Source organism: Danio rerio, chromosome 14 (genome assembly GCF_052040795.2).
Source record: "Danio rerio strain M-AB ecotype USA chromosome 14, GRCz13ab, whole genome shotgun sequence".
NCBI lineage: Eukaryota > Metazoa > Chordata > Actinopteri > Cypriniformes > Danionidae > Danio > Danio rerio.
Window position 1 is genome coordinate 36,107,715 of NC_141034.1, and position 15,857 is coordinate 36,123,571.

Sequence of the window (15,857 nt, forward strand, 5' to 3'; positions counted from 1 at the left end):
AATCAAGAGAAGCTAAAAAAATGAAAAGTTTTGTTGAAATTTTGTAGATTGTAATTTGTTTTTCAATATTTTGCTTGATTTAATTTTATTATCTTTCAATTTCTAAATATGTTTGTTGACTAAAATATTATTTTAATAAATATATCAATTTAATAAATCTGTTTTGTTTATGCACCAAAATACATTGCCTATATTCACTGAGAAATGGATACAAACATTCATTTTTTTAAAATGGGGTGAACTCAATTATGCTGAGCACTGTATTACTTAATAAATGCACATATGTTCAGAAAATAATAAAGACATTCACAAAAAGCTGAGACTGTGTAGACAAATATGAAGGGACTTAAATTAGATATCAAATAATTGTATGCAGCTATGTGTATATTTGATTATTTACCATATTAAAACACAGTAATTAAAAAATCAGTCGTTAGGAGTCCAACACTTCAGACTTGTTTATGGATCTTTAAGCAATGTTAGGTGTAGCTGTAGCTCTTTCAATCACCATTGAGACTCATGCCTGCTTTATCTGAGGCTCAGGAATTCAGAGCTATGTTTGGGTCTGGGGTCTTCACTGCGGGTGTCGAGGGCAGCGGCTGGAACCACACTGTGCCTATGAACTCTATTCAAACTCTGAAATGCTTCTGCCTAGGCAGGAAATTGAAATATTGGGCTGTATGAGCAGGCCAGCGACCATCTATCATGGCGTGTTGGCTCCATAGATCTGAGATAGACTGTCGAGTCCACAGGTTAAGGAGTAAAAAGACGAGAAGAGAGCGCCTTGCAGGGGTCCAGGTCTAAACTCCTACAATCCTTTTTTTTGCCATAAAGAAAAAAAAGTGGGCCCCTTTTTCACTCATGCAGCATGATGGAGTTTTAGGTCAGAGAGATGTATATAACTCAGGATAGGTATTAGTAATAAGTTAGGCAAACCAATGTCAAACAATTATGCAAGATCAAAACACACAGATCAACACATTAGGGATTTTACAGTCAAATGTGAAATAATATGGCTATGCATGTATTTATGCTACTGAAAAAAATAAATTAATGTGTTACAGATTTAAGTGATTTGTTTATGTTTATATTTTTAATAAAGTTTTAAATTAAATATTGAAATTAAATATTGGAACCATAGATAGATAGATAGACAGACAGACAGACAGACAGACAGACAGACAGACAGACAGACAGACAGACTATAAAAATGCTGGGTTGTGCACAAAACCTTTATGTTGTCACAACACAAATTGATTAAGTTAGGTTAATAGTTTTTACAAATTTAAGTGAATTGAACATAGAACAATTCATTTGTCCCAAAAAACTCTAAATCTCATTTTAAATAGGGTGAAAAAAATATTTTTTAAGTGTAGAGATCAAATCTTCCTCAGCATCTTCTATTCATTGTCTTTTGTACAGAAAGAATAGTTTGAAAAGCAAAACAATTAATAAATAAAATATCACTTAAGTTATAAATTATAAATATCTTCATAACACAACTTTAATTATTCATTACATTTTGTACAAATAGGTTTGAATGCAGCTAAATAGATAAAAAAATATTAGTATTTTAAATATGATAGATAGATAGACAGACAGACAGACAGACAGACAGACAGACAGACAGACATAATTGAGTGTACTCCATTTTGAAAATGAATATTTTTATCCATTTCTCTGTGAATATAGGCATTGTATTTTTGTGCATTTAAACATTACAGATTTACTAAACAGATATATTTATTAAAATAATATTGTTATCACCGAATATATTAAGAAATTGAAAGATAAATTAAAATAAAATATTGGAAAAAAAAAAAAAAATATATATATATATATATATATATATATATATATATATATATATATATATATATATATTTTTTTTTTTTTTTTTTTTTTTTTTTTTTTGCTTCTCTTGATTTTTTTTTCTTCCTTTTTAAATTTGTATTTAATATTTTTCTATAACATATACATTTGGCTGTACTAGTTTTTGGACCGTTATCATAAGTTATTTTGTTAGATAAGCTCCATATATGGCTTCAGTACTGACTAATCTAATGTATATGCACAAATATATTGTATAGCTTCCTACTAAAAATATGAATTTAGATTTGTGAGGGGTGTACTTGTTTATGCCGAGCACTGTAGACGGACGGACGGACGGACAGACAGACAGATAGACAGATAGATAGATAGATAGATAGATAGATAGATAGATAGATAGATAGATAGATAGATAGATAGATAGATAGATAGATAACACACACACCTAACATACACCTTACAGGCGTTTAAACACTGTTGGTAAATACTCGTCAATCCATTAACCTACTTTTTTGCTGGACACGAACAATGTATGGAATCGCAAGCAAACTTTTTAGAGGACGAAAGGCAAGCAAATTATCCAGGCCTTTAGGAGGTTTTGATCAGTCTCTCGCACATGAAGCACTTCCTGTAGGATAAACGCACTGGACTCCATGAAGGTGTGCGATTGGATCATTCTGTGATTATATAAAAGTAAAGACGCCACACAGTAGGCGGACGAGCGGAGCAGGATGTTGAATATCACTTTAAATTCTTCAAAACACCAAACCGGTCACATTTGTTTACGCATTTCTCAGAAACAGCCGCTCGCCTGACCCCGTACACCAGTGCGGTCAAGCGAACTGGAAAATAAATCACGACCAATTAGTGCTTTTCAAACGACTTAAGGTATGTGGTACCCATACAGGAAATGACATCAACGGGTCAAAACTAAAAATATGTCGCAGGGCGGACGGCGCGGGACGCCCTGTACCTGCTCTCTCTGTGTGTTCTGGAGGTTACGAGGCAGGTTTCTAGTTTTGGGAGGTGGATGGATGCTGAGGACCTGAACTGAATGAGCGCGTCTCTACCATCACTCTCATCCTTCTCAAGTTCAGCCGCAGACGACTCACTTTCTCCCAAACGCCGGTACGCAGCAATGTCAGTTTGCACGCGGGACACATATTACATGTCGCACTCTCTTATCTGGACTGAAGTATTGCGTAACATACTCCTAAACAAAAACATAAGCGTTTTTGATGAGGAATTGGGTTAAAAAGAGAGCCGGTGGGCTGTCGCAGGTGCTGCTGTCTTTGGCTGAGAGAGAGAGAGAGAGAGAGAGAGAGAGAGAGAGGCGACAAACATTCAGACTGTGGATGCTGGAGTAGTGACAGTCTGTGGAAAGGTCGCTATATGTACGTCGGGTATGGTTTTGTACAGCTCATTCTATCGTGAGCGCACTTTATAAAGCGAGATGCACCTGCCGCGATTCGCACTGTGAAGTGTTAATAAAGCGCATCCATGTTTGAGCTCATGCACGCATCACTGTGACGAGGGCGAATCAGCTGCCAGTGCGTAACGCAGTCATGTGCTATTTTGTTGTTGTTGGGATTACCCGTCGATCTGTGTGATGTGCCTTTGAAATATTAGTCCCGCCAAGGGACACGTTGTTAAAACATGCTGCAAGCTGCACATTGAAGAATTATTTAGTTTGTTTCGGATAAACGATATGCCTTATGGTAAAGTTTGCACTGTGGGAACTGAAAAAATCTCGTGCGTTTCCATAAAACAAAAAGCAAAAACATGCAGACCTGTACATGCAATTACAAAAAAATCATAAATGTATTCAGAATATTGTAATTTTCAAAATAATTGACAATTTGCCTCATTTTAGCAACACTATAAAGTCATGAAATGAAAATTCTCCATAATTCCCAAATGCATATTACAAAAATATTGCACTAAGATTATTAGTAAAATATCTCATAAATTGATTAAAACTATTTAAACCAACAGAATATTTTATTGTATAAGTTTGATTTAATATACATATTAATTTACCAATAAATTAGTCCAAACCTCAGCAAGCTTGAAATCATCTGTTTCCTTAAGTCCATTAATATGAGTTCCTGTCCTTTTGATTTTTCTTTGGTTGATCATTATAAAGAAATGTACATCAAAACGTTTGTTTCAACACGATATTAACTATTTATTGTAATTGTGCCTTTTTAATAAAATGAACACTTGCCATAATGTATGCAAATGTGATTTAACATGTTTAATGGCTCCATTAGCAATTTACACAAAATGCGATTTTAAAAATAACTGTTCATATATGTGACCCTGGACTGAAAGATTAAAATATGGAGATATTATTAAAAACTATTTTTTTTTTATTGTATCAAATATTTGTACAAAGATGACTTGTTTCATTTCTATATTTGAATACTGTTAGACTCCGCAGAAAAACATAAAGCATTATTTATTAACCTTCTAGTTCTTGGTCTGTTGCATGCATATATGCTTGCAAATTTATTACATTTTATTGAGATTCACCGAATCGAAAACAACTTGATCACTCCACTCTAAATTAATGCAATCTTTTTAAATAGACCTATTCAAATAATCTGATAAAATACTACGTGCATCGCAATATATACCGCAGCAAAGCAAATAATCAAAATGAATTAATTTTCCAATATTGTGCTGCAAACTGGACCACAAAACAAGTCATGAGTAGGCCCACATGGAATCTGTGCATGCAGAATTCCACAGATTTCTGCAGATTTTAAGCCCATCATTGATTCTGTTTATTTACTTGTGTACATTTATATTTATTCAGTTTTTAAATTAATTTCAGTAATATTATTAACTAATATGAAAATATTCATATGATTTATTTACAATACAGTTTGTAAAGTAATATTTTCTTTCTTTTAGTAAATCTATTATATGAGAGACTTGCTTTGTTTACCAAAAAAGTGCAGATCTAATTAGATTTGCATTGTAAACATTAAATAAAACTTAGGTATTACTTTTTATTCCATATATTAAGTTTTTTAGTTATGATACTCCTAAAATCATTCTGCATAAATCCACAGATTTTTAACAAAATTCTGCGCAGAAATAGCAAAAGATGTCTGCAGATGTCTGGCCCTCATAAGTATCAATTTAAGATATATAAATGTCTAAAGCATAATCTGAAAGCTGAATATATACGTTTGTCATTAATAAATGGTCCATTAGGATTGGATAATATTTGGCAGATATTTTAAAATCTGGTATCCTAAGGGGTTAATGAATTTGAATTACTGAGAAAGTCGCATTCAAATTTATTTTAATGAAGACCTTAGCAATACTCAATACTAATAGAAAACGAGTTTTGATTATCTGAAGTATTTTCATGAAACCTGAAGATACCAGATACCATAATATTCTAATTATATTCGGCAAAAAAGTAAAAATATATATACCTGTGCATCAAAAGACTGCTTTTGTGGTTCCAGGTCACATATTAAAATGAAAACTGGTTGCTTGAATGTAACAGCTAAAATGCACAAAACAAACAAACAAAAACAACTAAAAGAAGCAGTACAGTTACTAAGATGAAGCCCTGTGACAACTAAGCCCAGCCTCCCTTAATCTTGTGTGTGTGTGTGTGTGTGTGTGTGTGTGTGTGTGTGTGTGTGTGTGTGTGTGTTTTTTTTTTTTTTTTTTGGTCCACACACTTGATCCTCTCTAGCAGAGAGCTTCTATTTAGGGGCCGAGTCCTGCCAGGGCTTCAGTGCTGAGCTGTGGTTTAAACCTGCCGTCTGTGTAGCCTGTCTGTCTGGAGTGATAACTGTATTATTCATGCTTGCGTGTAGACAGCTCTGTTAATCTCCTGCCACGCAATAGTGCCTCCATCAGCCGCGCTCCTCACCAGAGACCCACATGTGTGTGTAAGTGTATTCGCGTGTGTGTAAGATGCACAGGTCAGAGCAGGCTGGTCTGGTGCAGTAGTGGTGCCTTTGAGGTCTCAGTAATTAGCTGGGTGGGGGCATTGAGCATGGCCATATATTCACCATGCTGAAAGGGTGCGGGCAGGGGGTCTATTGACGGCTGACAGGTGCAGCAGCGGAAGGCGTCAGGAGTTTGGGCAATCGAAACCAGAGCTGCAGTCTAGTAGAACCGTCTCCAGCCCCTGGGTTACCCCTCGCCCCCCTCCTGGGGGTCAAAATTGAAAGCAAGTTCAAGACCCTTTTCCTGCCCTATTTTGCTCTGCACAGGGTCTGCTGTGTGTTTCTTGATTGAATGTGGATTTGCTGACACAAAGAAAGCACAATTGGCACTTTTATCTTTGTTTTTGTTTTTATTTAGGTGCTGGCAACATGTGTATTTGGAAGTCTTTGCCTTTGGCAAAAAATCTCAAGGAAAGCGTCATTTATGAGATATTTGAGTTTTTGTTATGTTGACAAACAATTAGAGTGTGTATATTATAGATGATATATATATATATATATATATATATATATATATATATATATATATATATATATATATATATATATATATATATATATATATATATAGTTTATAAACAACTTAGGCTAAAAACATGTATTAATAAAGATATGTAGTAATACAAACTAAATTTTTATTTTATTTGTCAAATTATTGAGAAATATATTCCTGTGATTCAAATCTGAATTTCGGAATTTTCAGAGTTTTTTCAAGTGTAGTCTTTTGTGTCACGCGATTCTTCAAAAGTCCTATTATGATGAGCTGCTTCATATTTGTGTGGTAAATGAGCGATTCCAGTGTTATGGATGTGACATTTGCAATATAAACTCAAAACATTCACGGGGAAAGTATACAGTTGAAGTCGAAATTATTAGCCCCCCTGAATTAATAGCGCTTCTGTTTATTTCTTTTTCCCAATTTTGGTTATTGGAGAAAATATTTTCTTAACACATTTCTAAACATAATAGTTTTAATAACTTATTTCTGATAACTGATTTATTTTATCTTTGCCATGATGACAGTACATACAATTTTCAAGACACTTTTATACAGTTTAAAGGGACATTTAAAGGCTTAACTAGGTTAATTTGGTTAACTAGGAAGGTTAGGGCAATTAGGCAAGTTATTAAATAACGATGGTTTGTTTTGTAGACTATCGAAAAAAATTGCTTGAAGGGGCTAATAATTTTGACCTTAAAATGGATTTTCAAAAAATAAAAAACTGCTTTTATTTTAGCTGAAATAAAACAAATAAGACTTTCTCCAGAGGAAAAAATATTATCAGACATACTGTGAAAATTTCCTTGCTCTGTTAAACATTTTTGGGAAATATTAAAAAAAGAAAATTCAAAGGGGGCTAAAATTTCTGACTTCAACTGTATGTTAACATTACATTGAAACATCTGTTCATATTTTCCAAAACAACATTTTTTATATTTTTAATGAGGCAAATAATTGTGTTATGGATGTGACCAAAAAGGTTAGCAAGTTTACAGTATGCAACATACTTTGTAGAAATTGTGTGAATTACACTGCACAACCCAAAAGAAATGATGCGTATCAAAAGAATAAGAGTTGGCTCTCTATAGATTGACTCTATTGATTTTATTTTATTTGTCATTTTTGCATTTATGGGGGAAAAGCTTTGTTATGGATGTGACATCTCTCCGTTATGGATGGGACGGATGTGAAATTGGCACTTGTGTGACTTTGGTAAATCAAGTATAATTGTTTGAAAACATTAACAAAGACATTTTTGAGTATTTCTGAAGTACTGTAAAATACTTGCTTACACAAAAAAAACTTTGAAAACTTTTCATAGCAAGGTTGACATTTGCATGGAATTGCTCTAATAGTTTAAAATGTTTAGTGTTAAAAAGTTTGATACTTTAAAAGGTGTTTCTTTTATCCACCAAGAAAATTAAATTGATAAAAATTGACATAAAAGAGTTTATAATGTTATAAAATATTTTATTTTAATTATGAAATGCTGTTCAATAATTTAATAAACATTTGAAGTTTGTATTTATAAATGTATCAAATAATACATTTTTTCAGAAAGAAATATACATTAAAAATAAATGTTTTATAATTAGTAATAAAAAACCTTATTTATTAATTATTCATTAAACGTTAATGCTTGATCAAAATCAAGCATACCCAAATGACAGCATATCATAATTAGAAAGAAAGAAATGTATTAAAAATTATTGTAGAATTGAAATTAACATTGCACTTTGTATCTTCTTGTCATCATGATAGAGATGTGGTAAGTTTAGATCAGTACAGGGCTCGAAATTAACTTTTTTACTTGGTAGCACCGGTGCTCCCAACTTCAAAAATTTAGGAGCACCAGAAAAAATTTAGGAGCACCCACCAAAAATGAAGGAGCACCACTGCAAATAGTATTTTAAGGGATTTATTGTATTTTAAAACATCAATTAGGACTAACAAAAACCAGAAACAACTATCTAACTGAGATTACATTGATATTTGTGTGCAATAATTCCAAAATGAATGTCGAATAATTATAAAACATTAATGATGATGAAAATGACAATAATAGTAACAATGAATTACATTTCTCATCATTATGCTGCCTTGAATGTGCATGAATGTAGGTTATCTGCTATAAAAAGTCTGTTACTTTATGAAAAATAATTGTATAGTTTGCATCAAACACAAATGAAGCATTGCAGTAAGAAATATTGATTTTGTACTGCTGTTTATATATGCATCTCAATCTAATAAATAATATTTCTGCTACAAAACAAACAAAAGATTTTAATAATTCAATTCAAGGCTGAAAGCTGCAAAACAGTCATCAGTAACTAAATAAAAAAAAAAAAAATATATATATATATATATATATACACCTCAAGAAAGAATTGACAAAAGAAAGTAAGTAAAGTCTCACTTTTATCACTCTTTAAAAGTTTTGGTTTTAGTTTGTGTCAATTTAAAGGTTCAGTCTGAGCTGATCTTCATGTTTCTGTGTTAGTGGAAAGCAGGCGAGTCAGCCGACCCCATTTATGAGCAGGTTGAGCAGGATTCTTGCGATGACCACCGGCGCAATACCGCTGTTTGTTATGAGCCACAGTTTCAGTGTAAACTTAGTAAAGGCGAGCTTCTTTAACGATGATATGTACAGTATTAGATTTGACTTTTAGTGGACATTTGCGCTGAACACGCAGTGAATGAAACGAATAGCACGTACTCGATTGATCTCAGCTGGCGGATCAATATTCCCCACGTCTTGATCGCTCTCATCTGCGCCTCAACTTTAGGTGGGGTTTGCAAACCTGTGTGCTTTAAGTTTTCACTCTTCAGCCGTTTGCATTTCCTGTGGTCATAAAAGCTCCTTCCCTGTCATCTGACAGCGGAATACCTTGAGTGAATGACAGCTAATATGAACCAATATATCGGCAGGGAAGTGCGATTCAGCATGTTTTTAGAAATTATCAAAACAGGTCGCACTAATGCTCCCAGATATATTATGAGGTCGCATAAATTAATTTTCGGGCGCATATGCGACCAAAATGGTCGCAATTTCGAGCCCTGTCAGTAGCTTATTTCTTAGGTACTAATGACAAACTAATTGCAGAGTGTTTTTATGTCTTGTCTCAAATTGTGAACTTACTTGCAGAAACTGGTGTGTATGCATGCTCATGAAGTTCACTAGACCATAGGCTGTCCATTCAGAAGTGGCTTTTTTGTTCACACTAATTGCGTTCTTTTTGGAGGTCTTCATAGTGTGTAAACAGAGGGGAACCACATGTCATCTTAAGGCATCATTTGGGACGAGGCCTTGCTGCATTTGACTCACTGGTTCAGACAAGTACTCGAGTTCTTGATTACTTGTGCACATCCCTACTGTGAAACATGTACCAGTGCAATTACATTTTTTTTTCTTTTTACACAGCCGGTCCAGCCTGAACTGCTTAATCTTAGTTACAGCCATTACAAATCCTGCTGTCTTAGAGTGAGAGCCAGACAGAAGGCTTGCTCTGAAAGCTTTGGTTTTATTTAGCATTCCTCAGAGGTTTATGGGCAGGTGTTTAAAATTAAGCACAGGATATTTATTGGAAACTTTCTAAAGGCACCAAACTTTTTGGGGGGAGCTTACCTCTCAATTAGACGCATACTCAACAACATACAAAGTGCAGGCTGTTGTGCACACAGACCTCTGGTAGACTGTAGAACAACTGGAAATGCTGATATAACGCTCCCACACTCCAACCATTAGCTCAGGTCAGTGTGTTCTGTGGGTGGAGGCCTGGAGTGTATTTTTGACCTGTAATTATCAGGGCTTAGCTGTACCATTGGTGCTTTTCACGAATCAAGGTGCAGCCCTGCAGCTCTAGAGCCCTGCGTCAAGTCCTGATTCCAAGTAACTGGGCCAGGGATGTCAAATGCGAGAGAAGAAATGTGAAATCCCAGATAAAACCTGGAGCCTTAAAGAGCCATGAAGTGCCTGTAATGAGGAAAGTGATGGGGTTTGGGTGTGCTGTGCTGAGGATGTCTTTCAGTGAGAGTCGCTGTGACATTTGTCCTCCCTAATCCAGGATTTATAGAGGAGTCCCAAAATTTAACAAGGTTAAATCAGTAGGCAGGTTAGCAAAGCATAACGGAAGTATGGCTTGACAAACATTAGTAGGCACTAGACAACTCGTTAAGTGCGCATCTTGCTTTATTCAACAGTATTACTTGCTTTTAAAGTGAATCCAACACACTCTTGGTGCAGTTTTTTGGCGAATTAGTGGTGAATTGATATAAATGCATTTGTATGATCTTCTTGTGCCCCATTAAAAATGACATTTTACACACTAAAAGTAATTTTGGCTGATGGTTGAAACTGCTTGTTTAAAATGAGCTGAATCAACACTATTCCTTTAGTTTTTGAGGGGACAACTTAATTGTATTATGTATTTTGTTCAAACCAATCAAATGTGCCAAAAATATTAAGATAACTTAATCGATTTGTGTTAGGACAACATGAAGCAATTGTGTGGATCCCAGCATTTTTTACACTGTAGGCACCCATATACTTACAGCAGAGCTCATTTGGGATTATAAAGAAGTTAGCATTATCAGAGAATTGGTTTACTATTAAGTGATTATTTTAATCATAACAAAACAAATGTACAACTAAAATGACAGCAGTGAGAATACATCAGTTAAGAAAGTATCTGAAAATAAAATGGATGTTTAAGTGAGCATTGGAATACAGTGACACACTATGTCACGTTAAGTGAAGTTTATTCATAAACTAATTTCGAGAGGATCACGTGCTTATGATTTATCACGGCCAGTCTCGCATTTGCTAATCACTATCTTCCAATCATATGAGCCCTAAGCTACTATAAATAGCCAAAGTTTTCAGTTCACTTTATCTTCGTTTGGATGAAACCCCCCTCCTCCCCTATTCTCCTCCTTTACCTGTGATTGGGCGGCACGGCGGCCCAGTGGTTAGCACTGTGAGCCACACAGCAAGAACACTGCCGGCCCTGGTTCCACAGGACCGGTGGGTGTTTCTGTGAGGAGTTTGTATGTCCTCCCTGTGTCCGCGTGGGTTTTCCCCGGGTTCTCCGGTTTCCTCCCACCATCCAAAGACATTCAACATGCATAACAATCAAGCTTGTCTAATCCCCTGCGTTCCCTTAGCTACAGCGGCAGGGGAGTTCTGAGATCCACCGAGCTCAGGCTCCCCTCTTGCTCTGCCAACGGGAGGAAGCCCCGGGCTCGAGGAGCCCTTGAGCTCGGGGCTCTCTCCCGGGACAGCATGCCAAACAAGCTTTTGTAAATCATCAGCTAAGTGTGAACTCTTGAAATAGAGCTGTATGCAGTAGGTTGTTTTTAAAGCAAGAAACTTTACAATATTAAGCACACTGTTGCACACTGGATGAGATAAGCATGTACTGGACAACTTCAGAAATATCAAAAACCATACACATTGCATTTAAACAGCAGTCCAAAACACTTACCATAATCAACAAACTTGCAAACGTTTGTGTCCATGAGTTTGAAGTTCTGTTTAAAAATGCAAAGAGAAGAGGAAAAAAAATATTATATTTACAGTTGCAAAACCGATTGCATTGAAGTCACAAAAGACTTGATGAAGAACTTCATGAAGAACTACTTAACGAAACTTCAAAATCTACCAGTTTTTGCTTTGAATCAGTGGTTTGTAGTGCGTATTAAACTTTTAAGGTCAGATGATTTCAGTAAACTAAGCTTTTAGTCACAACTGATTTGAAATCTGCAGCTTGTGCTATTGAATTAAATGTTTTTCGAAGCAATTGCAAATTCTGCTATCGGCAACATTTTAACTTTTTCCTTGATGGACTGATCAGAAAAATGTACCAAAGATTACCATATCAAGAAGGCTGAGCCTCAGGGCCACACCTACCTATTATGTAATTGCTGAAAACCAATGTTAGTTTAGAGGTGTGTAGGGGACTCAAATGATCTTAGTAGTTTAAAGGTGTCTTTTCCAGAATGTTTGCTTTGGCAAACTGTTTTGAACTTTTAAAGTAGTTTCCAAATGAACATCATTTTGGCTGAATTTGTTCAAATAATTCTTCACTTTTGCTTGAAATACATCAGCTCATTTTTCATAATTAGGACTGTTTTTGTCATACAAATTAAATTGCGTGGATTCACAATCAAACATTTAAAATCTGAATTTTGCTGTGTTGAAATTGTGAATATCTCTGTTTTTATGTCCTGTTAGGGTTTAGTACAACCACTACACTAATGGCTGTATTTTTGCAGAGCCTAATAAGTCAAAAAATGCATCTGCCTTGGAAAAGCTGAATAATGCCAGATATTAATGGAGCTGGGCCCTGAATGATTCCCGGGTTGGCGTGGCAGTTAAACGCATTCCAGGTTTTGTGGAGGCCATTATTCCTGCTCCTTAATCACCACCTCTGCTTTTATTACCCCCAAAGCCTCACTGTGTGGCTCGGGGAAACCACATGTGGGCACAGGCCAGGAAATGTCGAGCAGACAAGAAAATGTCTTCCTTTCCCCTTAAAAGTAATAGCCTTAACCAAACACCAAAGGGAGTCTGTTCTTAACCAGATTTTGCTGTCTATAACAGTTTATGGGTTATTGGATGCTGTACCGAAAGGATGGTTCTCAGAATGATTTTGGTTGACATTTATCAAGATAAAAAAATTGAGCTTGCAGTTCAAGGGATTCTTGATAGTTTTGTTTAGACATCTTGTAGTTTTGGATTGTGTTAAGATATTCCTTGATCATATTAGTCAGCGCTTCTCAAATCCAGTTCTTGAAACCGATATCCTTGATTGTTTTAGATGTTTTCTTAACAGTTTTATGAGTTCAGAAGTTTTTATTTGGTGAGAAAATTCATCCAAAATGTTCTGTCAGGTGGGTGCTGGAGACTTAAAAAGTTAGCTTTTAAAAAACATTGATGTCAGCGCCAATAGCCTAGCGGTTAAGTGCTCCGACATATAGCCCCATGGCGACCCGAATTTGATTACCAGTTTGCGGCCCTATGCTGGATGTAACTTGTAGTTTGTTAGAGGCATAACTTGATGTTATGGAGACCCACATGTCAAAACCATGTTGTCGGCAAGATGGCGCTACACCAACTCCACACCTAAACTCAACCATCAGTTATTAACATTTATACCTACCGCGAACCTAAACCCCACCATAACAGTTATTACCGTCTACACCTTCCCTAACCCTCAACAAGCATCACAGTTAATAATGTAGCTGTTTCATACTTGATGTGCACGCCATTAGTACTGTTATTTGCAATAACAGGGGGCAATGCTGAGTAGTTCTGCCCCATCAGACTCAAATCAATCAGCTGGAACTAACTACGCAAGTGGTGATCAATCAATTGACATGAATCCACATCAAATAAACACATGATCAAACAATATAAATAAATAAATAAAAACAATTCAAAGAAACTAAAAAAAATCTTTTTTTTTTTAATGAAAAATCTTCATTTATACCTTTTGGAAAAGTGAAAAGCCTGAAAAGCCTCTCACTTCTTCCGAAAATAATGATTGTTACCACCCCTTCAATTCTGCTCATTTTTTTCAGTCCCGAGGAAAAAAAGTTGACATTTGAGGTTACATTTATAAAAATGAAACAAGGCTCTTAAGATCATTTCTTTCTTTTTTTATTACACTTGTGTGCTCTGTGATCCTTCCCTTTAATGGGCGAGATGTTTCATCAAAATAAATTCATATATAATCCATTAAATGTGAATTATTGATCAAAAGACTCTTGATTGTTCATCATATATATTTAAATCATTACAGTAGCTAATATTGTACCAACAGTTAAGCTTTGCCTTCTGGATAGGGAAATCATTGCATTGAAATATGAAACCTTTTGAGAAGTTGACATTTGCTTTATACTGGATACGTTTTGGAAAAATGTTTTTTAATCATTTAAAATTGTCGTAAAATTATTCTAATAATAATATTTGCAGTGTAGTCAAGGTCAGTACTTTATTATATAGTTTAGCTTTACACTTCATATTATATAATGTTAGATATTGTACAAATACTGTGCCTATCTACAGCATCATTTGATGAAAACTCAGTATGATGAATCTAAGAGAGAATAAAATTGTATACCATTGACACTCGATGATGAAAATGCTTGACGTTTTGGTAAAATGTATGTGTGATCACCAGTGTTGGGTAAATTACTTTAAAAAAGCAATAGATTACAAATTACTGATTACTATTCGAAAATTGCAATCTACTAATTATATTTCTAAACATTAATAAACATTACTATAAACATAAATAAACATTAATATAATCTACTAATTACATTACTAAACATTAATAAACATTAATATAAACATTAATAAACATAAATATGATTTACTAATTATATTACTTAACATTAACAAACATTAATATAAACATTAATATAATCTACTAATTACATTAATAAACATTAATATAAACATTAATAAACATAAATATGATTTACTAATTATATTACTAAACATTAACAAACATATATATAAACATTAATAAACATAAATATAACCTACTAATTACATTACTAAACATTGCTAAACATTAATATAAACATTATTAAAAATTAATATAATCTACTAATTACATTACTAAACAATACTAAACATGAATAAAAACATTAATAAACATTACTATTTACTTGTAAAAAATAAAATATACATGTAAAACTACAAAATAAACTGCAGCAATTTCAGTAATTTATTAATCACTGAAAAACATTACAATGGGTTGATCACAGCAGCTTGACATATTCTTTATTTAAGAATTCTCCTAAAACTTAAAATTGTCTTATCATTCACTTGTTCCAAACCTGTTTTTCTTTTTTTTTTAACACAAAAGAAGACATTTAGAAGAAAACTGGATACCTGTAACCATTGACATCGATAAAAGCACTGCAGTGTTTGCGTGTTTGTCTAAGGTAATTAGTCTACTGAAATGTGTATATTCCATACAAAGTATAAAGCTGGTCGGTCAGTTCTTGTTACATGACTTGTGGTTTTCAACTGGGTGTGCCTAGGAAATGCAAGTGCACGCAATATGCGCTCCCAATATGCGCGCACGCAAAAGACTAGATATATGAACTGCCAGATAAGCAGCTACGCTTGTCTTTACATTCAGAAGATGCCTTCACTCCCGATCCTGCACTAAAATCCAATTTAAACTGTTTTGGCTGAGTTAGACCGCCGTGTTTTTGGGCACCCGTGTCATTCTTGGTGACGAGTATTGTCATAGAATGCTTTCTGCTCAAGTGCTTGATCAAGTTGCTGGTCAAGTTAAAAGCAGTCGAAAGTTTTTTTGAGACTGGACCTAGACTGACTTCACAGCAATATCCGCTCTCGACAGCAACCATTTCAGCTTGCGTTCTCCAGCATTTTTAAAGCCCATGCTTATAAACTGATGTTACAGCAGAAAACGTTTTTTTAAAAGAAGTTTTTTTTTTTTTTAAAAACTATATTTGTAACGCAAGTAACGCAATAACACTGACTTTAGTAACTGTAATCAAAT

General features: G+C 34.5%; 1 protein-coding gene across 41 annotated transcripts in view; it reads left to right on the forward strand.

The window, feature by feature from the left end:
- The window catches only part of zic6 (zic family member 6), a 166,950-nt gene that overhangs the window by 39,781 nt on the left and 111,312 nt on the right, over nt 1-15,857 (forward strand). For 10 of the 41 annotated variants that reach the window (XR_015506709.1, XR_015506728.1, XR_015506696.1 and 7 more), the window contains exons 1-2: nt 2,605-2,718; nt 2,778-2,958. The exons of 18 other annotated variants lie outside the window; for them this stretch is intronic. The gene's annotated coding sequence lies outside the window, so the exon portion shown is untranslated. Of the gene's footprint in view, nt 1-2,604; nt 2,719-2,742; nt 2,971-15,857 lie in introns of those variants that run through there. 13 more of the 41 variants (XR_015506712.1, XR_015506732.1, XR_015506717.1 and 10 more) reach the window with 3 other exon arrangements.